Raw genomic sequence first — 26,646 nt, 5'->3', positions numbered from 1 at the left:
ATGCCGCCGCTGTCATCCCCCGTCCACCTTCTCCAGTTTGCCGATGACACCACCTTCCTTGCCATTGCCCCCACCCTGCAGCGTTCCCAACACCTTCGCCAATCCCATCTTGACCGGTTCACCGCTTGGTGCAACCAGTGGTTGCTCAAGGTAAATCCCTCCAAAACCCAGGCGATCATTGTAGGCAAAACCATCCCTTCCTTCCGCCTCTTCGATTTCTATCTAACCATCTATGGCCGTCCTATCGCCCTTACCCCCACCCTTAAGTACCTTGGCGTCACTCCCGACCGTCGCCTCTCCTGGACCCCCCATCTCCAGACAATCCAAGCCAAGGCACGCTCTCGACTCCGTCTCCTCAAGCTCCCTTCCGTCTGTACGTGGGGTCTGGACCTCTCCACCATACTCCACACCTATAAATCCCTCATCCGCCCTTTCCTCAGTCACGCTCATCCGGGCTGGATCTCCGCCACCCCAACCTTTTATAAATCCCTTCAGATCCTTGAACGCCATGCTCTGCGCCTCGCATATTGCATCCGTCTCCCCTCCCCCACGCGGATCCTGTACGACCAAATTCCGTTCCCCCACCTCCTCCTTTTCCTCGAATGGATACGGATCCTCTACACCTCCCGTAAATTCGATCCTCCTCACCCGCTTGTCTCACCCACCCTCTCCCACCCCTGCCCGGTACACGCTCAGTGGACATACACGCTCAGTGGAGATAATCGCCATCAGTGTCTTGTGTGTGTGCCTTCGTGTTTGTGTTTAGTGTTCTTTCGCCGTCACGCCACCACCGTCCACCTGTGGCGTCGCAGTCGTCCGTGTTTTGTGCGCCGTGTCAACAGGTTTTAGTGTTTTTTCTTGTCCAGCGTGAACGGCTTCGTTTATGTTGTTTTCTGTGTCTACAATTTTTGCCCACCATTTTTATTGTCTTATCTGTACCTCCTTTCTGTCATATATTGTATCACTAGCGGCTGAAGAGCAGCGTACTATGCTGCTGACAGCCCACCTTTGTACAAGGTGATTAAAATAACAATAAAGGAAAAAAATCTTGGCAAAGAGTCAGTCTGTCATCTCGGCGAGTCTGGTCTGTTGGTCAGTCGGAGAGAGGCTAGGTTAGTCTCGCGTCACCAGTGGCTGTTCTGTCTCTCGTTCGCATTTATGCGGCCGTCAGTGTGTGTTTGTCGTCCGGAGTTCTAGTATGTGTTAGGCCGCCAGTCTGCTCGAGTTTGTTTAGGCAATGGGCATTGACGGTTTGATCGATCGGTTGTTCGGTCGTGCACTGGGACACAAGATGACTTGTCCGTTTTGAGCATCGGCGCATGTGAGGTCGCCACGTCAGTCCAGTGGACCGCGCCGTATAGCGAGGGGTAGTGGCTTGGCGGCAGAAACGATAGCAGCAGGAGTCAACCCACGACATCGGTCTGGCCGGGGCGAGATGCGACGCCGTGAGACGGGAGATCGGCGCGCCTTCCTGCGTCCTTTGAAGCGGCTGGCAAGGGATGGTTCGCGAGAGCGTTGGGGGTGTGCTGTGCCAGGTCTTCGCCAGACGTCGCAGTTTTGAGACGTTAAGTGGTTTCATTTACTTCTTAAATTCTACTTTTTTTTTCTTGGTCAGTCTCTCGTCCCCAGCTTGCTCGTCTGTCCCCCGTCTGCATTTGTTAGGCAGTTAGTGTCTGTCTGTTTGTCGGTCTGCCATACGTTAATAGCTGCCTCTGTCATATTTGTCGGATTCGGTGTTAACGAATTTATAGAATTAAGGCATGTAGGCCGAGTTCCTGAAATATGTTTTTATCTTGCCTATCACCTTGCGAGGCGGTATATGTGTACTGTAGAGCATGTTGTACATTTTATGTAAGTCTGAATTTCATGGGTTTTATTTAAATAGTCATTTTTATAAAGTTCCCACCCTTCCACCGTAAGAGTCTTTTTAGAAACAAATTGCACTTTTGGTGGCAACTAATTTCTTAGTGTGAGTGTTTGTACCATTTCCAGCCCTCTTACGGGGTGCACAGTTAATGTGTTCGTGTGAGTTGTTAAAAATCTTTAGTTTAAAGTAATCTGGTGTGTCGCAGATTTGCACCAGTGTGGTCTTTCAGAGGTTAATGCTATTTTGTCTAAAAATGACATGGTGAGACCGTGGCTGTGTACAATTAATGTAGGTTCATTCTTACAAAGAAGAAAACAGCAACTAGCCACTATTAATACTGCTATTTATTTAAGTAGATAGCGCCGTTACCGGTTTCGAACTGGCAAGTTCATCATCAGACGGCTCTTCACATGATTTTCAAGATACACTTTACATTATCGTCCGTTTTCGATTTTTACTATTCCACTGTGGCGAAGTACTTTTGAAACTTCCCCTTTGAATAATTTTACAAGACTGTGCTTAAACTGACGCACAATATTTTTTAGCGCAACGCAATCTGACTTTCAACACACAATATTTTGTTAGCGCAACGCAATCTGACTTTCAAAATTCTCTACAAGAGAATGGCCCTGACTAACATTAAACTATACGTCTCACAAATCACTTACCTCACAAAAATCTTCGCTCTCAAGCTACTGCAATACAGCGAGCGCCACTACTGCCAGCTAAATAAAAGATTCAAACTATGGAAGGCACTAACTACTGATAGGGATAGTTAGCAAATGAAAGATATTAATAGAGAACAAACAATGTATTTTACCTTGATATCATGACAAATTACAAAACTCCGCCATCTCTCTCCCCACATCCACCACTGCTGGCGGCTCACCTCCAACTGCCCAGCGCTACGCGCTGTTCACAGCCAGCTGCCTAACACTACAATGGTTGAGTATTACAACAATGCAAAGCAGCCACAGACTGCACACGGCACAGCCGCTGATTTTCATACTGAGGTGGCGTTACCAATAAAAAAACCTAAACAGCCAACTTACATAGCCCCCATGCTCCCCACAAAAAATTTTACAAATTGGGTTGGGCAGTGGGCAATACATATTTGTTAAAATTTTTCATAATCGTAATTACAATAACAAATAAATCAAATGCACACACTTATTGATACAATGTTGGTCAAAAGCTAAAATTTTCTCACAGTCCCTAAAGACAGTCCTGATCATTCATCACATTGCAGTGTTTTTCTCAAAGTCTGAGCAGTAAAAGACAATGCACACAGACGTAGTGGATTTCCCTGCAGTCTTGAAGAAGTATCGTTGTCCTTCCAACGGAAAGACAGTGCTGACTCTTGACATGCTGACAGGTAATGGGCCACAACAGAGCAAACCCACAGCGGAGTCAGTCGAAGTTTTGAAGAGTATTGGTGGGTAGGTCATCACAGAGCAGACCCACTGTAGTCCTGGTAGAGATTACGGTATTGGTGGGCCACCAGAGGTGCAGACCCACTGTAGTCCATGTAGAAATAATGGTATTGGTGAGTCATCAAAGGTGCAGACCCACTGCAGTCCTTGTAGAGATAATGGTACTGGTGGGCCACCAGAGGCGCAGACCCACTGTAGTCCTTGTAGAGATGGCCAGCAGCCATCTGTTGTGACTGTGCAGGTACACAATCACCATTGAAGAGTCTTGTGGATAATATAACAAGTCCATAACCACCACTTGTGCACTCACAAAGTTGTTGGAATTGTCCTTAGAACAAGCAATGCTGTTATCCAGTCCCTTGCTGAATTATTAACACACGTGCAAACACTAACAGTCCCTACTCCTCACATATTGTCCATATACTATGACCAATAGAAACGTGTGCAGTGAAATGTAACTTACAAGTTACTTAATTTGATGACCTGGTGTCAATTACAATTTTATAACATAAGAATACAATTACAAAGGTATAAAATACATTAGTAAAGAACATAACAATACAGATAACATTTGTAGTAAAACAGGCTTTACAAAAGAATAGAAATAAACATATACATCAGTGTTACAAAAATAATGACATAAGTAAACACATAAAAGATCAGAATAATTATTGAAACATCAACTTCACACATGAGCATTAAAACAAAACAGAATAAATATCTAAACATCTTTACAAAGCAAATAACATATTATCAATGCAAATTATATTTGAGGATAACAGTATTCCTCATCATAGTGAATGTAGCTTAGTATTAGAAAAATTCTACAACTTAGCTCTAATCAGCTAAACACATAAAGACAGGAAAAACACAAATACACAAGGGTACACAAACACATAGAGGGATGACACAAAAGGAATGGATAGGGTTCGTTTTCAGTGTAACTTTTGGTACTGCAGTATTGTGCGAACAAAACCTTTTTGTTCTTGGAGATCTCCCTGTGTTCATTATTATTCCCAAAAAGTCCTATCTGTACCTCTTTTCTGTATTCCAACCATAAGTCTTTCAAAATAAATATGGCTCATTGTACAATACTCATTTAGGCCCAAATCCTTTTTTTATATACCTTGTCAATGCATTGCTTCCAATTCATCATAGTTAGTTTCTTATATAGTCTACCCCCTCTTAAGCTAACTTAAATCTACTGAGCTCAGATATATATACCAAGGGACGAGGCAATGCAGCATCACATAAAACAATAAACATCAATGACAAATATTTCAAACTGGCAAAGCAAGCTACAGTAAATCTAAATTACCAAGCAATTCAACATTACAACTAATATGAGGCAATGCGCAGCAAACAATAAAATAATAATTAGTAAAACTGGCTTAACAGCGTAATACAAAATCAAATTCAGTAACATTATGCCTGGCAAACAGCAGAAGCAAAAGCAATAAATTATATCTAAACATGACAACGCTCAAGCAGAAAAATATTACAGTAAAGACAACAATGCAGATAAGGGAAATGTATAATCACATCTTAATGTCTATGTAATTAAAGTGGTGCACCACAACAACTTATTGTAAAAAAAATATTACCATATACTTGAAAAGAAAATTATGTGTGCAGTTACTGTTACTAGTCCCTTCTTATTGTTCTTTCCTTTCCAAGTGCTCCTTTTTTTTTTTTTAATGTGGATTACAAAATTATTATTTAATAGATCTGTAGACAGAAAATATTTAAATTAGTACATCTATAAAATTTTATTTTAACCAGTGCTGCAGTGCAGCTAGAAACTAGATATTAAACAAAATGGGCAAAGCAAGGCGTGAAACGTCATTCACTAGCCATATGGCATTTCTCTCAATTAACACGACAATAGCCGTGAAATGTTTCTCATCGTTTTCAAGTTCGACCGTGTCGTTTTTGCGATGCTTTCTACAAAGGAACGTCAATAGCAATTATAATGGCCTCCCCTAATGGCTTTTTCTTCTACCTGTGCCGCTGGAAGGCTAATGGCCCCTTTTTTTTTTTTGTTCGGGCGGCTGTCGCCCAGGTGGGTGCCCGCGACGCATTACGTGGAGGTGGTCACTTAACTTTCGTACGGAAATATTTACGACAGCAGTTTCCACTACAATGGCAGTCTTAAATATTTCACAGGTCAAGAATTAGCGTTGCAAATCTGTAAAAACAAAATCCTATGAATATAACAGTGTCCAAAAAATTTTCGTCGGCATTGTGATACATTCACGCATTTACACACATTTCATAATTCTAAAAGTACGATTCTCGGTTTCCAACATACGTCTTCACAAGGCAGAGTTCCTAACCGTTACTCATTACTCCTTACCTTATTATACATATATATATTCGTCGACGCTTCTTTAATATTTCATTACATGAAATACGTAGCATAATCAAATTCCTCATATAGCATCAGCTTCTTGACCATAAACATACCTCAGCAGCACAAAACACATCGTCGTCGTCAAAATAACATCATAACACCTCAGTCAAATCTCAAAAACGTCGTAGCTTTCTGCAATAATTTCAAAACCTAAAAAAATTCTCTGCTCATTTCAATGGTGTCATCTACCTCAAACGTACTTTAAAATTATGATCCCATACCGAATACATCATTCAAAGCTCTCATAGTACCACAATAGTTCTGAAAAAATAAGAACAGTTTACAAAGTACAGACAAAATACAGTTTCATAAGTGTGAAGTTATCCAACTGTGTAATTACGTAAACATCTGTCACTGATGTAGTAAAAAAAATGTTTATCTCTCAGTTACATGATCAGATAGCTGTGTAATTTATGTGTTGGAGAAATATGGTACCGATGTGTAAAGTTGTATAAGCAAATACCATATTAGCTAGGGTTCCTTGTGGTTGCCACACACATGGTACACAAAGTAAGCGTGTACCCCCCTGAGGATTAATGTAATTATACCCTCAGGTGTTACAGATTACAGCAATGGAGTGAAATATATCTCAGAAAACTTTCTTTGTAATTCAAAAATCTTTAAAAATAAATGTTTTAAGTACAAAATTAATCACTCAAATACGTGTCCTGTAGCGCTAAACTGTGCGTCATGTTGTAAGATAATCTCTGTGGAAGTCTCGTAGTTATCGTCCTCCGAAAGCTAAGTTCTGCAGAAGTCAATGTACTTACCTGATGATACACAAAAGTGAAATGCTTTGCGTATAGATATCTTAGTTATGCTTATTGTTGTGATGAAGAAAGTACTGTGCTGTAACGTATTGTTGTGCCACGTAAAAGGCTGCCTCATTATTGCTATACCACAAAAGTTACTACTAAAACATGTTTTTCTTTCCAGAAGAATTCAGAAAACTGTGCAGATATAAAACAGATACACCGCAAAAGCAACATTGTAAACTGTCACTCATTAGTAGCGTCGTGATAACATCGTGTAGCTGTCACATAAACTAACCTCTGTGTCATCTGGTATCTCTCAGAAAGCACCTTGAATCCATAATGTATTTGCAAGTAAACCAATATGTTGCATTAAAAAAAAGCAGATTATCTTTCAATAAACGGTGTTACATGTGAAATGTGGTGTAAACCTTTGCTCTTCCTAGTACGCAGAGTTTCAACTTTAACGCAATTATCAAGTGGTATACGTCGGTAAAGAATACTGGAATTTTTCTCAAGGTTAGCGTCTGTGTTATTTTTCTCGGAGCCAGCGGACGCACGCGGCTGCCTGCTGTGCGAGTCATTGTCTGTTTCTTTGCTGGCGCGCGTCGTTATTCGGATTAGGAGACCGAACTTCTACAAATTCGCCTTGCCGAGAGGGCCCAGCTCTGTTTGAATCCCGCCAGTTCTGATGCAATTCAGGTCTGTCGTTACGATCACATCGTCTGTCGTCATGTCGGTAGTTTCTGTGGTTTCTTTCTTGTCGGTTAAGTGGTGGAGAATTTCTCCCTGAATCGTAACTGCGCGCTGGACCGTTGCGTCTAAAGTTATTCTGTCCCTCGTAATAATAATTGTTTTGGTTCCCATATTGTCTGTTTCTCTGATTATCTCTGTGATAGTCATTACCGCGGAGAGGTGATCTTTCCCTGTAATTATTACTACTCTGCCAACGGTTGTTATACGGGTGGTGTCTGTTTCGGTCACGATTTGTGTTGTGAGAATAGCCTTGTCGCGTCCAGTTATTATTTCTTTCATCGCGGAATTGCGACGGATGTGATCTGTAATTGTTGTGCTCGTGCGTTCCGCGATTGTCAGTGTCAATTTCCAGTTCTTGTAAGAGTCCTTGAAATGCTTCAATGTCGTCTTTGCAACGTCCTGCCAAAATAATATGTCGCAAATGTTCAGGCAGTTTGATTAAGCAAATGCGGATGAGTTCTGAGGGGCTGTATGGGTTTGACAGGTACTGATTCTTGTGCAACATGTCTTCAAAATATTTCACAAGACTGGAGAATTCAGATTGTTCGAAATGTTTCATCATTATGATGCCATGTTTTACTCGGTCTTGTGTGGCTTGAGACCAATATGCTGAGAGGAAGGCATGGTAAAATTCTCCTTCACTATGACAATCGTGAATGACCGAACGCATTCTTACAGCTGGTTCATTCTCTAAGTAGCCACACATAAATTCTAATCTGTGTTCTAACGACCAGTTGGGAGGAAAACAATGAGAGAATTGATGGAGCCATGCTTGTGGATGAATGTCGTTGGCAGAATTCTTAAATGTTTTAAATTTACGTGTAGTAATGAACAGCTTATAGTCAAAATCATCGTGTCGGCGAGTAGCATACCGGTCATTGTTACGTCGTGTCGGCGGTTCCATCTCAAAATTCGGTGTGCCTTGCCAATTTCTTTCATAATTTCCGAAGTGTCTTGTGTTATTATTTTGTGGTTGTTCCGTATTTCTATGTCCCTCTTCCCGTGTTGGGGCGCGAGTGTCCTCTGAAATACGTAATTCTTGTATTACCTGTGTCAGCTGATCTTGTACTTCGCGGATTTCTCTTTTGTACTGTGTATTGATTTGATTTTGATTTTGTTTGAATTTTCTAATTTGTTCATACTCTTCAGTGTCAGTGAAGGCTACAGGTGTTGTGTCATTCAGATCATCATCTACCCTCGTAGATAAGTTAGTGAACTGATCTGAAAGTTCGGCTACTTTATCCGATAATGTACTTATTTCCTCAGTGTGTTTTTCTGCTGTGTCTTTTAAGTTTTCCTGGGTTTTTGCAAGTTGCGTAACCGAATCGGTAGATGCAACTGAGTCAAATTTAGCTTGCAAGGTCTCATGATTTTCATGAACAGTAGTTTGCAGCTCTTTTATGGCTGCTTCGTGATTCTGTAGTGCATTTTCATGCCGCGAAAAAATAGGTTGGAAATGTTCACAAATTTGTGTTTTTACGTCATTACAGACTTTTTGACATTTCGATTCAATGTGATGTAACTCATTAGTTAAATCCTCACGTGTTTGTTCAAGTGTGGTATCTAACTTTTTAAGATTTTGTTCCACTGTGTCTAACTTTTGAAGATTTTGTTCCATTGTGTCTAACTTTTGAAGATTTTGTTCCATTGTGTCTAACTTTTGAAGATTTTGTCCCATTTGTTTCATTTCTCTCTGATTTTGTTCCATTTGTTGCATTAATTGCAATAATAATGTATTAGTGTCTGGAATCTGTTTCTCTATGCTTTTTGGCAGTGCATTTTCACCGGCAACATTCACATTTTGACAAGCAGAAAATGTGTCTTGACTTATTTGAGAAAACGGTGAGGATCCAAAACCTGAATCTACAGTATTTGTGAGATCGTCTCGTGTCATTTCGGATTCCTGAGCCGAGCTATTGCCGACCGATCGATCGATAATGCTTCCCTGTTCTCTAATTGTTTCGCTGTCTACACCATTGTTTGCAACCCGCTCCATCTCCCTATGCGCAATTACCAAATTACTACTTTTAACATTAGTTAATTCATTACTCTGCGGCGCTAACATACTGCTTTCGTCTTCGCTGTCGTTTCTCAATTTACTTTGGAGCCTAGTGTTACGCTTTTCACACGTCATTATTGTCACAGTATTTCACACGACAACACAGAAAAAACACAATTTGAAGAGCAAAAATAAGAGAACACATTAACATAACACTGAAAATAATATCTAGTTAATTGCAGCTGCGAAATACTTGGTGCAAATCTACATGCATGCCACAACTATTTTACTATACAACACTGAAAAACTACAACTACAATGGAAATTCTCTCTATAATTACGCGCTAGCAATAAACAAAATCTACACTAATTACACAAACTACAAGAAAAAATCAGAAATTCCAGTGAGGTATCCTCGGCTAAGGGTCGACATATGAAACTTCCCCTTTGAATAATTTTACAAGACTGTGCTTAAACTGACGCACAATATTTTTTAGCGCAACGCAATCTGACTTTCAACACACAATATTTTGTTAGCGCAACGCAATCTGACTTTCAAAATTCTCTACAAGAGAATGGCCCTGACTAACATTAAACTATACGTCTCACAAATCACTTACCTCACAAAAATCTTCGCTCTCAAGCTACTGCAATACAGCGAGCGCCACTACTGCCAGCTAAATAAAAGATTCAAACTATGGAAGGCACTAACTACTGATAGGGATAGTTAGCAAATGAAAGATATTAATAGAGAACAAACAATGTATTTTACCTTGATATCATGACAAATTACAAAACTCCGCCATCTCTCTCCCCACATCCACCACTGCTGGCGGCTCACCTCCAACTGCCCAGCGCTACGCGCTGTTCACAGCCAGCTGCCTAACACTACAATGGTTGAGTATTACAACAATGCAAAGCAGCCACAGACTGCACACGGCACAGCCGCTGATTTTCATACTGAGGTGGCGTTACCAATAAAAAAACCTAAACAGCCAACTTACACTTTTGGTGTGTTGTTGTCCTACGGTAGAAAAACACAATACCACATAAGTAACATTCATACAACTGGCCATCATATTTTCCCAATTTATTTGTAATTAATGCTCACTGAATATGGTATTCTTTGTAATATAAATACTTGTAATGTACTTGTAATGCAACCTTGATTCTTGGGGAAAAAATGTATTGCTACTATACTTGATTCAAAATGTCAGTGCAGCATAGATGGATTGTTAATACAATTGTTACTGTCATATTATTCATTTTATCTCACCTCTCTGTTGCTCCTTGTACATAGCACAGTATTTACATAATACCATATAAGTAGCATTCACACAAATTGGTTACTACATCTGTCAACTTCATTTGTAATATTATACGCTCATAATGTAAGGTTTGTCTGTGTGTTTTAATTTTCATTAAGTTATGTTATTCTTTAAAAACAGTCTGAAATCAAAGCAACCTGTATATTGTGATGTATCTGAGAGAGAACGTCTCTGACACTGTTGTGTTTTCTAAATCTGCAATCTTTGTGATAACTTCACATGTGGCAAATTCTTTTTGGTGTGTGTGTGTGTGTGTGTGTGTGTGTGTGTGTGTGTGTGTGTGTGTGTGTGGTGCTTTGCACAATATAGTGATGTACAAGTTACGTAAGTGCTGAATATATTTAGGAATATGCGAAAAATACAGTCCTGCAACTTCGCAACAAAATCGCGCGGAATTTTCGACGTAAGTACCATAACCACTTAATCTCATATATTTACAGGGTGTTTCAAAAATGACCGGTATATTTGAAACGGCAATAAAAACTAAACGAGCACTGATAGAAATACACCGTTTGTTGCAATATGCTTGGGACAACAGTACATTTTCACGCAGACAAACTTTCGAAATTACAGTAGTTACAATTTTCAACAACAGATGGCGCTGCGGTCTGGGAAACTCTATAGTACGATATTTTCCACATATCCACCATGCGTAGCAATAATATGGCGTAGTCTCTGAATGAAATTACCCGAAACATTTGACAACGTGTCTGGCGGAATGGCTTCACATGCAGATGAGATGTACTGCTTCAGCTGTTCAATTGTTTCTGGATTCTGGCGGTACACCTGGTCTTTCAAGTGTCCCCACAGAAAGAAGTCACAGGGGTTCATGTCTGGCGAATAGGGAGGCCAATCCACGCCGCCTCCTGTATGTTTCGGATAGCCCAAAGCAATCACACGATCATCGAAATATTCATTCAGGAAATTAAAGACGTCGGCCGTGTGATGTGGCCGGGCACCATCTTGCATAAACCACGAGGTGTTCGCAGTGTCGTCTAAGGCAGTTTGTACCGCCACAAATTCACGAAGAATGTCCAGATAGCGTGATGCAGTAATCGTTTCGGATCTGAAAAATGGGCCGATGATTCCTTTGGAAGAAATGGCGGCCCAGACCAGTACTTTTTGAGGATGCAGGGACGATGGGACTGCAACATGGGGCTTTTCGGTTCCCCATATGCGCCAGTTCTGTTTATTAACGAAGCCGTCCAGGTAAAAATAAGCTTCGTCAGTAAACAAAACGCTGCCCACATGCATAATGCCGTCATCAATCCTGTGCACCATATCAAATGGCTCTGAGCACTATGGGACTCAACTCCTGAGGTCATGAGTCCCCTAGAACTTAGAACCAGTTAAACCTAACTAACCTAAGGACATCACAAACATCCATGCCCGAGGCAGGATTTGAACCTGCGACCGTAGCGGTCTTGCGGTTCCATATTGCAGCGCCTTTAACCGCACGGCCACTTCGGCCGGCTGTGCACTATATCGTTAGCGAATGTCTCTCATGCAGCAATGGTAGCGGCGCTGAGGGGTTGCCGCGTTTGAATTTTGTATGGATAGAGGTGTAAACTCTGGCGCATGAGATGATACGTGGACGTTGGCGTCATTTGGACCGCAGCTGCAACACGGCGAACGGAAACCCGAGGCCGCTGTTGGATAACCTGCTGCACTAGCTGCGCGTTGCCCTCTGTGGTTGCCGTACGCGGTCGCCCTACCTTTCCAGCATGTTCATCCGTCACGTTCCAAGTCCGTTGAAATTTTTCAAACAGATCCTTTATTGTATCGCTTTTCGGTCCTTTGGTTACATTAAACCTCCGTTGAAAACTTCGTCTTGTTGCAACAACACTGTGTTCTAGGCGGTGGAATTCCAACGCCAGAAAAATCCTCTGTTCTAAGGAATAAACCATGTTGTCTACAGCACACTTGCACGTTGTGAACAGCACACGCTTACAGCAGAAAGACGACGTACAGAATGGCGCATCCACAGACTGCGTTGTCTTCTATATCTTTCACGTCACTTGCAGCGCCATCTGTTGTTGAAAATTGTAACTACTGTAATTTCGAAAGTTTGTCCGCCTGAAAATGTACTGTTGTCCCAAGCATATTGCAACAGACGGTGTATTTCTATCGCTGCTCGTTTAGTTTTTATTGCCGTTTCAAATATACCGGTCATTTTTGAAACACCCTGTATTTACGCTGTATTTCATCGTCTGGAGGTTAGTTTTTTTTCACATATGGCGCTTCTAACACTGTTTTTCTACCGTAGGCAACAACACACAAAAAATACTTCGCCACAGTGGAATAATAAAAATCGAAAACGGACGATAATGTAAAGTGTATCTTGAAAATCATGTGAAGAGCCGTCTCATGATGAACTTGCCAGTTCGAAACCGGTAACGGCGCTATTTACCTAAATAAATAGCAGTATTAATAGTGGCTGGTTGCTGTTTTCTTCTTTCAGAGGTTGTTGTGAGCGGTCGTGACTACTGCCGTGTTGAAAGGGAGCGGCAAGCTTCTCAGTCCGAAGGCTCATACTGTCAATATTGTTCTTTGTGCCTCTAAATAAAATTGTAACTTGATATTTCGAGGGTGCTTCTCTGCTTATAAATTTTAAATCTGTTTCTGAAAGGGCTTTTATGAATAACATTTCCATTTGTTAAAGGTAATTTCATTTTTATCAGTTACTCCCTGGCAACTACTTCCACGCTCACCTAGTGTGATCAAATGTGTTAATGTTCTTAACGAATCGCTACTAACTAAACTATATTCTTTAAGAAAAGATTTTGAAAGTAAATTCACGGTTCAGTCTGGCCTAAGCGAGCGTTAGTGTTTGACTTCCAGACCGACCCCCGGAAATTTCTGAGCGCCGTTGGGTGTACTGCGTTTTCTTATTTGTTCTTGTGGTTTGTATTTGTATGGCTTCCAGCCGATTTTTAAATCAGAGTTGTTTTGCCCTTAAGGCGTAAGATTGTTTGGACCTTCGGACTAATTTAAAGAATTGTTTTTAGGAATGGCCTTTGAAAAAAATTTAATTTTGTTTTGAGTCTTAAGTGATGGGCCTTCAGCCGATTTTTAAATTAATGAAGTTTTGCCTTTAAGGTGTGAGATTGTTTGGTCATTCAGCCTAAGTGAAAGAACTGATTTAAGATAAGGCCTTCTAACTTTTGTAATTCTGGTTTTGGTTTGAGTCTTAAGTTATTGGCTTTCAGCCGATTTTAAATTAAAGCCGTCTTGCCCTTAAGGCATGACATTCTATGGCACATTCAGCCGGTAATTAAGTTATAAAAATTAATGCTGTGTGTTTTTTTTTAATTTTCTTGGCTCTTGTTATGTTTGGTCAAATAAATAAAGTTGCATGTTCGACTGGAACTGACAGCCACTTATTTTGGCCCCTTTCCACAATTTAAACTACCTGTCCTGTCCTGCGGATTTAGCACGGCGTCTCAGATTGTTTTTTTAAAAATATGTGTCCCAGATTTTTACGGAAGGATTCTTCCTGAGTCCGCGTTTCGGTAATGTGTATGTTGCTTTGGTGTCTGCTGTCTTGAGCTAGTCTGCGGTGCGCAATTGCGTGAATGTGTTTGGTGTCCCACTGGCTTTCTCTTCTAGCTGGGTGCTGCGCTCTGTTGTTGTTTGCAGAGACTACTACTAGTAGGTCATCTGTTTATGCGACAGCTCCATCCATTCTGAACAAAAGTGTTTCAATAGTTATGTCCCAGAGGAAGGGTCCACAAAAGATGTCGAGCAAGACGCTGCGAGAAAATCTCATTACTACGTTGATGCACAGTATAAAAGTTAGTTGATGATGATTTCTAAATAACACACACACACACACACACACACACACACACACACACGTAAGAGCACTGGCAGTGCTGTTGCGAGTGGCGGCCCTGTGACGCCACAGGCAAATCTCTTTTCCCCAGACGGAGGGGAATCCCGACAGGTGCGAAGAGCGCCGGGCGACGGCAGCGCCCCTGGCGGGAAGGAGGCGCCTGCCTGCGGTAATGCGGTTACGGCGCGCGCTCCGGCGGAAGCTTTTGCCGACGTCTCCGCACTAGCCTTCTCCTGCCCCCCCCCGAGGTGCATTTCGGCAAACGATGCCTCTTCCTCTGGTTTACACTTCGTTGCCCGCGTCTTTCTAGATAGGATCGTCGGCTTCCGAATCCTGGCGGTCTGGCACTTCATCGCAATTTGAAAGTGGTGAAATCTCGTTGCTCGGCCGTCTCCGTCACACTGCTGTTGCCTCGAATTCCCATTCTGAAGGAAATAGTTAATTTCTATTCAGACGTAGAGGTTCTAATATTAAGCATTTCTTCCTTTTTCTTGATGTCTATGAGTAGACACAACTTCATATTGATTTCTTTGTTTTCTTTAATAAATAACGAAAATAATTATACAACAAGTTGGTCAGACAAGTATTCGTTTCCTTTCCACCGTTGAACGCTACAACACTTAGCTTACATGACAACAATTGTAAATACATGCTGTGTTTGAGATTTCACCGTCATATACAGGGTGTTACAAAAAGGTACGGCCGAACTTTCAGGAAACATTCCTCGCACACAAAGAAAGAAAAGATGTTATGTGGACGTGTGTCCGGAAACGCTTAATTTCCATGTTAGAGCTCATTTTACTTTCGCCGATATGTACTGTAATTCCTCGATTCACCGCCAGTTGGCCCAATTGAAGGAAGGTAATGTTGACTTCGGTGCTTGTGATGACATGCGACTCATTGCTCTACAGTACTAGCAACAAGCACATCAGTACGTAGCATCAACAGGTTAGTGTTCATCACGAACGTGATTTTGCAGTCAGGGCAATGTTTACAAAAGCAGAGTTGGCAGATGCCCATTTGATGTATGGATTAGCACGGGGCAATAGCCGTGGCGCGGTACGTTTGTATCGAGACAGGTTTCCAGAACGAAGGTGTCCCGACAGGAAGACGTTCGAAGCAATTGATCGGCGTCTTAGGGAGCACGGAACATTCCAGCCTATGACTCGCGACTGGGGAAGACCTAGAACGACGAGGACACCTGCAATGGACGAAGCAATTCTTCGTGCAGTTGACGATAACCCTAATGTAAGCGTCGGAGAAGTGGCTGCTGTACAAGGTAACGTTGACCACGTCACTGTATGGAGAGTGCTACGGGAGAACCAGTTGTTTCCGTACCATGTACAGCGTGTGCAGGCACTATCAGCAGCTGGTTGGCCTCCACGGGTACACTTCTGCGAATGGTTCATCCAACAATGTGTCATTCCTCATTTCAGTTCAAATGTTCTCTTTACGGATGAGCCTTCATTCGAACGTGATCAAACTGTAAATTTTCACAATCAACATGTGTGGGCTGACGAGAATCCGCACGCAATTGTGCAATCACGTCATCAACACAGATTTTCTGTGAACGTTTGGGCAGGCATTGTTGGTGATGTCTTGATTGGGCCCCATGTTCTTCCACCTACGCTCAATGGAGCACGTTATAATGATTTCATACGAGATACTCTACCTGTGCTGCAAGAACATGTGCCTCTACAAGTACGACACAACATGTGGTTCATGCACGATGGCGCTCCTGCACATTTCAGTCGAAGTGTTCGTACGCTTCTCAACAACAGATTCGGTGACCGATGGATTGGAAGAGGCGGACCAATTCCATGGACTTCACGCTCTCCTGACCTCAACCCTCCTGACTTTCATTTATGGGGGCATTTGAAAGCTCTTGTCTACGCAACTCCGGTACCAAATGTAGAGACTCTTCGTGCTCGTATTGTGGACGGCTGTGATACAATACGCCATTCTCCAGCGCTGCATCAGCGCATCAGGAATTCCATGCGACGGAGGGTGGATGCATGTATTCTCGCTAACGGAGGACATTTTGAACATTTCCTGTAATAAATTGTTTGAAGTCACGCTGGTACGATCTGTTGCTCTGTGTTTCCATTCCACGATTAATGTGACTTGAAGAGAAGTAATAAAATGAGCTCTAACATGAAAAGTAAGCGTTGCCGGACACATGTCCACATAACATATTTTCTTCCTTTGTGTGTGAGGAATGTTTCCTGAAAGTTCGGCCGTACCTTTTTGTAACACCCTGTATAGAAACCAGCGCAACCAGTGTCTTTGAAGGATTTCGACTGTGGAATAGCTGACTGGAGGATTAAGGCATCTCTGGTGCTCTTATATTGTAGCGTTGCCAGCCAGGCTATAGATAAGGTTGGTACCATGTACATGAGGTACCGTCTGTAGAAAATGTCGATACACTGCTTTTGACGATACGGAAAACTATTGCATTAAGATGCGTAGCATTTATGGGATGATGGGACAGATATCACCTTGAACGTAAATCTCCATCTGTGAAGATGTGTTGGGTCTGTTGATTTATGAGTGGAATTGTTTTGGAGAGGAATTGTTTTTAGGAAAGAACTTGAAGGACTGAATGCACGAGTTCAGGCGAAATGTTAAAGTACCATTTCACCCTGGGGACAAAACTAGCGACAGTAAAAAGATAAGCAAGTGAGGAACACTTCTTCCGTCGGCGAAAAAAGTCGTACAAATAGTTTTTCGGGTTGCACAGGGCATGGCGAGGAAGTTGGCTAGCTGTTATTGCGGAACTGAACATATAATGTAGTGAATGGAAGCAAAACTTCAGCATTTAACTGTGTCGTCCTGCATCAAGACAAGGGACTTTCTGAACGATCAGAAGTTGCGATTGGAAACAGGAAATAATTTCCAGTCCTAACTATTCCTCACGTTTGCTTTCATGAGTCATTTATCTGTTTTCTACCTACAAGAAATCGGTGTGTAGCGAGGAAAAATTCGTCTGTTGAAGAGGTCATTTTGCTATTAAGAATATTACCGGCTTTGTGTATGAGGGAATTAAAGAAAATGGGACCTCACAGGCTAAAATAAGTTAGTTATGTTGACAAATACTTATTTTGCTACACACAATTACTGTTTTTCTTACCAAATGTACTCATGTACCCTCATATACGTGAACATGTAGACTCATGACTGTAGAAGAAAGCATGTTTATTTATTCCTTTTGTTTCAGGTGCGGAATCTGAAACCGTGGCAGTCGATTCACAGGTAACATGCAAGGACTATATATATATATATATATATATATATATATATATATATATATATATATATATATATATATATTACTGCCCTATATTTCGGCCGTATTGAGTTGTCATCCTGATACCTGATATGCATCTTGCATATAGTGTACGTGGCCTTACGATATTTGTGTCTTTCTGTAGTTCCTGAGGCACAGGAAGTAATGAAACGGTAAATTCTGCAAGAAATTTTTCTGCCGTGAAGGACCTTAGATTTTCTAGCTGCATCCGCTCTGAACTACCATTAAACGTCCGAATAATTGCCAGGAACACTGAAACAAGTTACACTACTTTAAAAAGTAACAAATTAATAATGGAAGTAGAAAAATGTAAACATTGTTCCTGTGGGTATTTTGCCAGCCTCGTCCGTTTTTATCTATTGCTCACTTCATTTAATAACTTGAATTTTTATTTAACTATAAGACCAAACATTCCGCTCTCCCTCGAAGTGGAATGGTAGTTTATGAAATAAGCAACAGGTTATTTGTAGTCGACTTTGACGCGAAACTGAATTAATACTTTATAGAGTGACAAAATACTGTTTACAGCGGTAATTTCTTCATCATTCGTACTTAAAATCACTCAAAATTCGCATACCATATGTTAGCTGCCGACACACTCTGGAAAAACGGAAAGGGAAACACGAAAACGTATATTTCCTGGTTCGACGCTTACATACTATTATATACAGTCATATCACCAACTATTTTACATTTCATATCAACACCTCTACCACGGACAAAAATACAAATATTATCATCATGCAATAGTTTACAAGACTTCCTTGTCCTAACACACAATGGTTTATCAATAAAAAAATTTGTCGGTGTTTCTCCAACACCGCGAACTTGAGACATAGTGATCATGAACGTCCGATAACCGAGAACATCAAGAGGAGGTACCTGCTCCAAAGACGTAGCTGTAGACTTAGTAGTAGTATCAATACGAATTATTGCAACAGTCAACCAGCATTGACCGATTGGATTGTCAGTAACAGAAAAAGTAAAATGAAAACGACCTCCTCGAAAACCAGTCTGTCCTTTCAAGACATCTATCAAAACGGACGAACTGACGTTCATGTTATACTCAGTCTCCACATCCAAAATAGATTTGTAAATATTAGGCCTCCATCGGAAGACACGATGTACCCTGCGATGTGGAGACTGAGTATAACATGAACGTCAGTTTGTCCATTTTGATTGATGTCTTGAAAGGAAAGACTGTTTTTCGAGGAGGTCGTTTTCATTTTACTTTTTCTGTTACTGACAATCCAATCGGTCAGTGTTGGTTGACTGTTGCAATAATTCGTATTGATACTACTACTAAGTCTACAGCTACGTCTTTGGAGCAGGTACCTCCTCGTGATGTTCTCGGTTATCGGACGTTCATGATCACTATGTCTCAAGTTCGTGGTGTTGGAGAAACATCGACAATTTTTTTTATTGATAAACCATTGTGTGTTAGGACAAGGAAGTCTTGTAAACTATTGCATGATGATAATATTTGTATTTTTGTCCATGGTAGAGGTGTTGATATGAAATGTAAAATAGTTGGTGATATGACTGTATATAATAGTATGTGATATATTTATTTATTGATTAATGTACAAGGAGCATTCAAGTTCTGAGGCCTCCGATTTTTTTCTTCTAATTAACTACTCACCCGAAATCGATGAAACTGGCGTTACTTCTCGACGTAATCGCCCTGCAGACGTACACATTTTTCACAACGCTGACGCCATGATTCCATGGCAGCGGCGAAGGCTTCTTTAGGAGTCTCTTTTGACCACTGGAAAGTCGCTGAGGCAATAGCAGCACGGCTGGTGAATGTGCGGCCACGGAGAGTGTCTTTCATTGTTGGAAAAAGCCAAAAGTCACTAGGAGCCAGGTCAGGTGAGTAGGGAGCATGAGGAATCACTTCAAAGTTGTTATCACGAAGAAACTGTTGCGTAACGTTAGCTCGATGTGCGGTGCGTTGTCTTGGTAAATCAGCACACGCACAGCCCTTCCCGGACGTTTTTGTTGCAGTGCAGGAAGGAATTTGTTCTTCAAAACATTTTCGTAGGATGCACCCATTATCGTAGTGCCCTTTGGAACGCAATGGGTAAAGATTACGCCCTCGCTGTCCCAGAACATGGACACCATCATTTTTTCAGCACTGGCAGTTACCCTAAATTTTTTTGGTGGCGGTGAATCTGTGTGTTTCCATTGAGCTGACTGGCGCTTTGTTTCTGGATTGAAAAATGGCATCCACGTCTCATCCATTGTCACAACCGACGAAAAGAAAGTCCCATTCATGCTGTCGTTGCGCGTCAACATTGCTTGGCAACATGCCACACGGGCAGCCATGTGGTCGTCCGTCAGCATTCGTGGCACCCACCTGGGTGACACTTTTCGCATTTTCAGGTCGTCATGCAGGATTGGGTGCACAGAACCCACAGAAATGCCAACTCTGGAGGCGATCTGTTCAACAGTCATTCGGCAATCCCCCAAAACAATTCTCTCCACTTTCTCGATCATGTCGTCAGACCGGCTTGTGCGAGCCCAAGGTTGTTTCGGTTTGTTGTCACACGATGTTCTGCCTTCATTAAACTGCCGCACCCACGAACGCACTTTCGACACATCTATAACTCCATCACCACATATCTCCTTCAACTGTCGATGAATTTCAATTGGTTTAACACCACGCAAATTCAGAAAACGAATGATTGCACGCTGTTCAAGTAAGGAAAACGTCGCCATTTTAAGTATTTAAAACAGTTCTCATTCTCGCCGCTGGCGGTATAATTCCATCTGCCGTACGGTGCTGCCATCTCTGGGTCGTATTGACAATGAACGCGGCCTCATTTTAAAACAATGCGCATGTTTCTATCTCTTTCCAGTCTGGAGAAAAAAAATCGGAGGCCTTAGAACTTGAATGCACCTCGTATAGTTGATTTTTTATTTTAATATACACGTGATAGCAAATAAAGAGACCTGTTGGGTCAGCATGAATGACCCATCCCAAACAACCCATTCTTAAATTCTTATATATTTTTGTAATTTGTCAGCAACAGAAAAATTCGCTAGCTGATGTTACGGCGAGGGCAACACGTGTGATACTAGAAATGCGACTGCCTCATTAACGATGTAGGGCTCACTGAAGCGGAATATCGTTTCAGTTATTCGTTAAATACTTTGTTTTGGTTACCTCTTTTCTAAAGTTACAGGCAGGGCTTGGGAAACACATCGTTCTCATCACAATTCGAGCCACGAAAAATATTCTGTACATTCATTCTTGCGGTGCTAGTGACGGAAGTACCTGTGACTCTATTGTTAAATACCATGGATATCTGCAAAAGACGTCAACTGAAACAATTAACAGGAAATACGTGTGAAAATTAACTCTAAGACAAAAAAAAAGAAAAAGAAAAAGAAATACGGCGCACCATCGTTATTCGGCTTGGCATGAATTGACACAGTTTATGAAAGTCCACCTGAAGGATGTCGTGCCGGATTGTATCTAATTTGGGAGTTAGATCGTCAAAATCCCGATCTGGTTTGAGCCCCCTACCCACAATGCTCATCGCTGAAGAATCCTGGTTCGAGCTATTGTCATCCGCTGCAATCTTACAGCACATCATACGTCGTGTAACATCCGCGAGATAAATTTTAGCTACAATGCGACGAGAGGAAATTACGCCTCTAACAGTTATAAACATTATATATCCGACTTATAGAAAAACAGTGATATAAAACGATGATAAATATTAATTATGTATATAATATTTAATGATATAATTGGACTTATCGATGTGTATCATACAAAGACAATGATAACTGTAAATTCCTTTTATGATCTGCGTTTGTCTTCCTTTGTTTTTACCTTTTTTTGGTTGGCTTTTGTAGGCTGCGGGCGCAAGACGCATATCAAACTGAGGTCTGTTAAGAAATTGTAATTATTTCTTAATTATTACTTGAGAATAGAGTTCATTATTATTATAACTATAAGTGAATAATTATTTATAACTTTAATTCCTCTCTCAATAAGCATTACCTGGGTTGATTATTTGTTTCCGCTGCAAGGAGCGCTGCCATTGATGATAGCGATTGGTATCGCATTTTTATCTGTGTTTCTTACGAAAGTATCAACGGTTTTCTTGATGAAAATTAGTCTAAATAGTGCACAATATAAAAGTAAAGTTTAATAAGCATTAATTCGAATACTTATCCTGTTAAAAGGAAATTTGCTCTAACAATAGAAAGTCTCTGTCAATTGTCTGCCGCCATCTTAACAATTATCTCAGTGAAAAATTCAAATTACGCAACTCAGCAGACATAAATGCCGAAGGTACTAAAAATGTGTAAAGATAAATGTGTACCGGTGGTCCCGAACTCATTTTAACGAAAATAATTCGAATCATATTGGCTCTTTAAAAACAGTGCTCATAGCACGATCCATATAACAAACTTTTTCATGCTGATGTATGGAGCCGAAATTAATTACGCACGAGTTGCGAAGAATATTGTTTCAGCTAACATACGTCAGTGTTGTGCGCGGCTGATATTCGATGGTTTTAATGATCATTTTGCTGAAGATAACTGTTTCCATCATAATCGATAGTTGTATAGAATCTGTTGTATGAACTGTGATTTAGTGTCACTTACACTGCTTAAAGACAACAATTTAACACAACGTTAACTTGGATGTCTTTAGCAACTTGACCAAATATTTAGCCGGGAGAAAAGAATATTTAGTAATTACTCAATGTAATGAAATAAGATTATCATTTTCATTTACAAATTAGTTAAATACCAAACCACTGAATAACACAGCGAATGCCACAATGTCTAGGTCAAATTACAAGTAGTGATATACGAGACAGGATCTTATCGTGTTCCTTTTATTAATCTATCACTTTGTAGTCTGATGTGAGGCTGGATTTTCGCATTAGTTGGACTAGGAAGGAAGTTAGGAGTGCGGACCCAGATTATCATTTATTAAACAGGGAAAAGCAAAGGACACTATGGTTAGTTATAGTGGCAAACATTTAGCAAATGGCAAAAGCTAGTGAACAATTCACAAAAGTAAAAGAATGCGAGAAAACCTCGCGGTGGGTCCTACAGTTTTTCTGGAAAACAGAGAACGTGGAGTGAAATTTGCCAAATAACTGGCAAGTTGAGACCTGGAACACCCCAATCTTCACATTTAACAGTTTCAAGTATCCTAGACAAGTTCATAGTCGACTAAACGGTGTATTATGTGATGAAGGCATGAAGCGGGTGAAAGAGACGTTCTACAGACAACGAAAGTGTCGGTGTAGTGATTCAGGCGTCCACGCAGTCACCAAACTAGTCTATGATACGTTGTTCTTCTGAGACTGGGATCCATGTTCACAAAGCTCTGCTGATCCATAATTGGAAGAGTTACAGTCTGACATTTGTCTGTGCTCTGAACGAGGATTATACCTATGGACGAACTGAATTTCGCGAGTTTTTCATCAGCGTGTGCGAAAAAGATGACCGTTCCAAGATGTAATCGTTTGGTCGGATGCAGCGGTCTTTGAAGTCAACGGGACACTTAAGCGCCATTACTGCATGTTCTGAACTAAAGGAAATCCACTCTTAACTAAAGAAAGACGCGTTAATCTACCAGTAGACGCAGTCCGGTGTCGTCTCGTCCAGAGGGTTAATTAGAGCTTACTTCTTTGATGAGACTGCCACAGATTACTCTTACATAGATATTTTGCATATGGTAACTCCAGATCGTATGGACATTTCTTACTTTCAACAGGTACGGACGCCACCTCATTTTCAACTTCATGTGAGGACGTTTCTCAATCGCTCATTCCCTTTGTAACGGCTAGAACAAAGAGGAAGTGCTGTAGAGTATCCAGATCGATCATCGAATTTAACCGCTTTAGACATCCGTCTTTGGAATCCTGTAAATAACAGAATATGCACCACAAAAACTCAAACATGTTATGACCTAAGAGAGCAAACTCAGGAATCCTACGGTGATATTTCATTACAACAGTGCTTCTCGAGCTTTGAGTAATCACCCCCTCAGAGGTAAAAATGAAATTTTCTGAGGGGTAAAAACACAAGAGTTAAATTGTGTTTCGGTCGCTAAATTAATTATTTTTAAAAAATAATTGCTGTTATCGCTATTTCGTAAGGATCTAATACTGATTACGAAAGTTACCGTAACTGCATTTCTTTTTTCAAATACTAGCACTAACGTATGACATAACGTGGTGGAGGTTACAGTTTGTGAAACGAAAATACTGATACGCTCTTCACAAAGTCCACCCACTACACATATGCTTCGTACGATACGTCTATGACAGTAGAACTGAGACGTATCCACTGAAGCGCAAAAGAAAGTGGTATAGCCATGCGTATTCAACACAGAGAGCCGGTCGCGGTGGCCGAGCGGTTCTAGGCGCTTCACTCCGGAACCGCGCGACTGCTACGGTCGCAGATCCCAATCCTGCCTCGGGTATGGATGTGTGTGATGTCATTAGGTTAGTTAGGTTCACGTAGTTCTAAGTTCTAGGTGACTGATGACCTCAGCTGTTATGTCCCATAGTGCTCAGAGCCATTTGAACCATTTGAACCATTCAATACAGAGATATGAAAACAGGCAGAATACGGCGCTGCGGTCGACAACGCCTGTATAAGACAACAAGCATATGGCGCAGTTGTTAGATCGGTTATCGCTGCAACAATGGCATGTTATCAAGATTTAAGTAAGTCTGAACGTAGTTTTATAGTCTGGGATTTTCCAGTGCGACAATTTCACGAGTGTACCGTGAATATCAGGAAACCGGTAAAACATCAAATCTCCGGCATCGCTGCCACCGGAAAAAGATCTTGCAAGAACGGGACCAACGACGACTGAAGAGACCCAGTCAACGTGACGGAAGTGCAACCCTTCCGCAAATTTTTGCAGATTTCAATGCTGGCCCTTCAACAAGTGTCAGCATGTGAGCCATTCAACGAAACATCATCGATATGGGCTTTCGGAGCAGAAGGTTCACTCGTGTACCCTTGATGACTGCACGACACAACGCTTTACGCCTCGCCTGGGCCCGTCAACACCGACATTGGACTGTTGATGACTGCAAACATGCTGCCTGCTCGGGCTAGTCTCGTTTCAAATTGTATTGAGCGTATGGACGTGTACAGGTATGGAGACAGCCTCATGAATCCACGGATCCTGCATGTCAGCAGGGGACCTATCAAGCTGGTGGAGGCTGTGTGATTGGTGTGGGGCGTCTGCATTTGGATTGGTATGGCACCCCTGATATGCCTAGATACGACTATGACAGGTCACACGTATGTAATCATCCTCTCTAGTCACCCGCATCCTTTCATGTCCATTGTGCATTCCGACGAACGTGTGCAATTCCAGGACGACAATGCGACACCCTCCACGTCCATAATTACTACAGACTGGCTTCAGGAACATTCTTGTGAGTTTAAGCACTTCCACTGGCAACAATACTCCCCAGACATGAATATTATTGAGCATATCTGGGATGCCTTGCAACGTGCTCTTCTTAAGAGATCTCCATCCCTTCGTACTCTTACCGATTTATGGACAGCTCCGCAGGATTCATGATTCAAAAATGGTTCAAATGGCTCTAAGCGCTATGGGACTTAACATCTGAAGTCATAAGTCTCCTAGACTTAGAACTACTTAAACCTATCTAACCTAAGGACATCACACACATCCATGCCCGAAGCAGGATGCAAACCTGCGACCGTAGCAACAGCGCGGTTCCGGGCGGAAAAGCCTAGCTCCGCTCGGCCACAGCGGCCGGGAGGATTCATGGTGTCAGTTCCCTCCAGCACTACTTCAGACATTAATCGAGTCGTGTTGCGACACTTCTGCGTGCTCGCGGGGGCCCTACACGATATTAGGCAGGTGTACCAGTTTCTTTGGCTCTTCGGTTTATATCATCTGTGATTAAAAAAAAATTAAATGACCGTTTGGCACTATTGACAGTATCTGGGGCTGTTCAGCCCCCGGTGTAAGTCTTGTTACGTAGCGCAACGCCAGTTACTAGCGCCTCTGCGTGAAGAAAATCTGAGGAAATGATTTGAAAAACACAAGTACCCAGTCCAAGAGTGAAGGAAATCTCTGATTTGGAAACGAACTCGGAACCTCACGACGTTCAGGCAGTGACATTAACTACTAGGCATCAAGATGTGGACGCATTTGCTTAAGCGTCTCATGAAAATGCATTCTCCGACTAGTATTTAGTTCTCCCAACAGACGGGAACTGCTTCATTATTCACTTCACCACAATAAACGAACAAACTGACAGTACAACACCACAAGAAACGAACAAGTGGGTGCTACACTGCTGTACAACCTTTGCAGTACTGTCGTTGTTATTAGTGGCGCTGTCTGTAGCGTTCCAATTTCTGCCATATTAAGGAGCCAAGCAATCAAGTGATTTATGAACACTAAGTATAGAGCACAAATTTTAACCTGGTTGATATCAAATGTTGGTGCACGGTTTGGGTAAGAAAAGTCTCTAAGGAGAGGAGTGTTGCAGAGGAAACATCCTTTGCAAAAAATATCTACCCTCAGTGTGGGTAGTTAGATTTCTTTTCTAAGAAGGATTTGTAGGTAACAATAGCGCTTCACTGAGGAGTACTTCAACATACTATTAAAGAAAGGTAGTTAGACACAATCAGTATCAGTTGTCTCACTGACTCAATGGTTACTGGCTTAATGAAACATAAATCTATCGTCATTTTGAATATAAAACTGGTCATAGAAAATTATGCTTCATTCTAAACCTTTTTGGGCGCTATCATTGGTAATGTTGAATAGCAGATGATGAGAGTGCTTTGTTGTTGTGGCCTTCAGTCCAGAGACTGGTTCGCTGCAGCTCTCCGTGCTACCCTATCCTGTGCAAGCTTCTTCATCTCCCAGTACCTACTGCAACCGCATCCTTCTGAATCTCTTTAGTGGATTCAT

General features: G+C 41.5%; 1 long non-coding RNA gene across 1 annotated transcript in view; it reads left to right on the top strand.

Moving 5' to 3' along the window:
* Positions 1–26,646, top strand: part of LOC126195376 (uncharacterized) — a 2,074,073-nt gene that overhangs the window by 675,685 nt on the left and 1,371,742 nt on the right. The window contains exon 3 of the long non-coding RNA XR_007538598.1: positions 17,601–17,635. This is a non-coding gene — a long non-coding RNA (uncharacterized LOC126195376). The remainder of the gene's footprint in view (positions 1–17,600; positions 17,636–26,646) is intronic.

This window comes from Schistocerca nitens, chromosome 7 (assembly GCF_023898315.1).
Source record: "Schistocerca nitens isolate TAMUIC-IGC-003100 chromosome 7, iqSchNite1.1, whole genome shotgun sequence".
NCBI lineage: Eukaryota > Metazoa > Arthropoda > Insecta > Orthoptera > Acrididae > Schistocerca > Schistocerca nitens.
The sequence above is the reverse complement of the archived record's forward strand: the minus strand, read 5'-3'. Positions and strand labels throughout refer to the sequence as shown.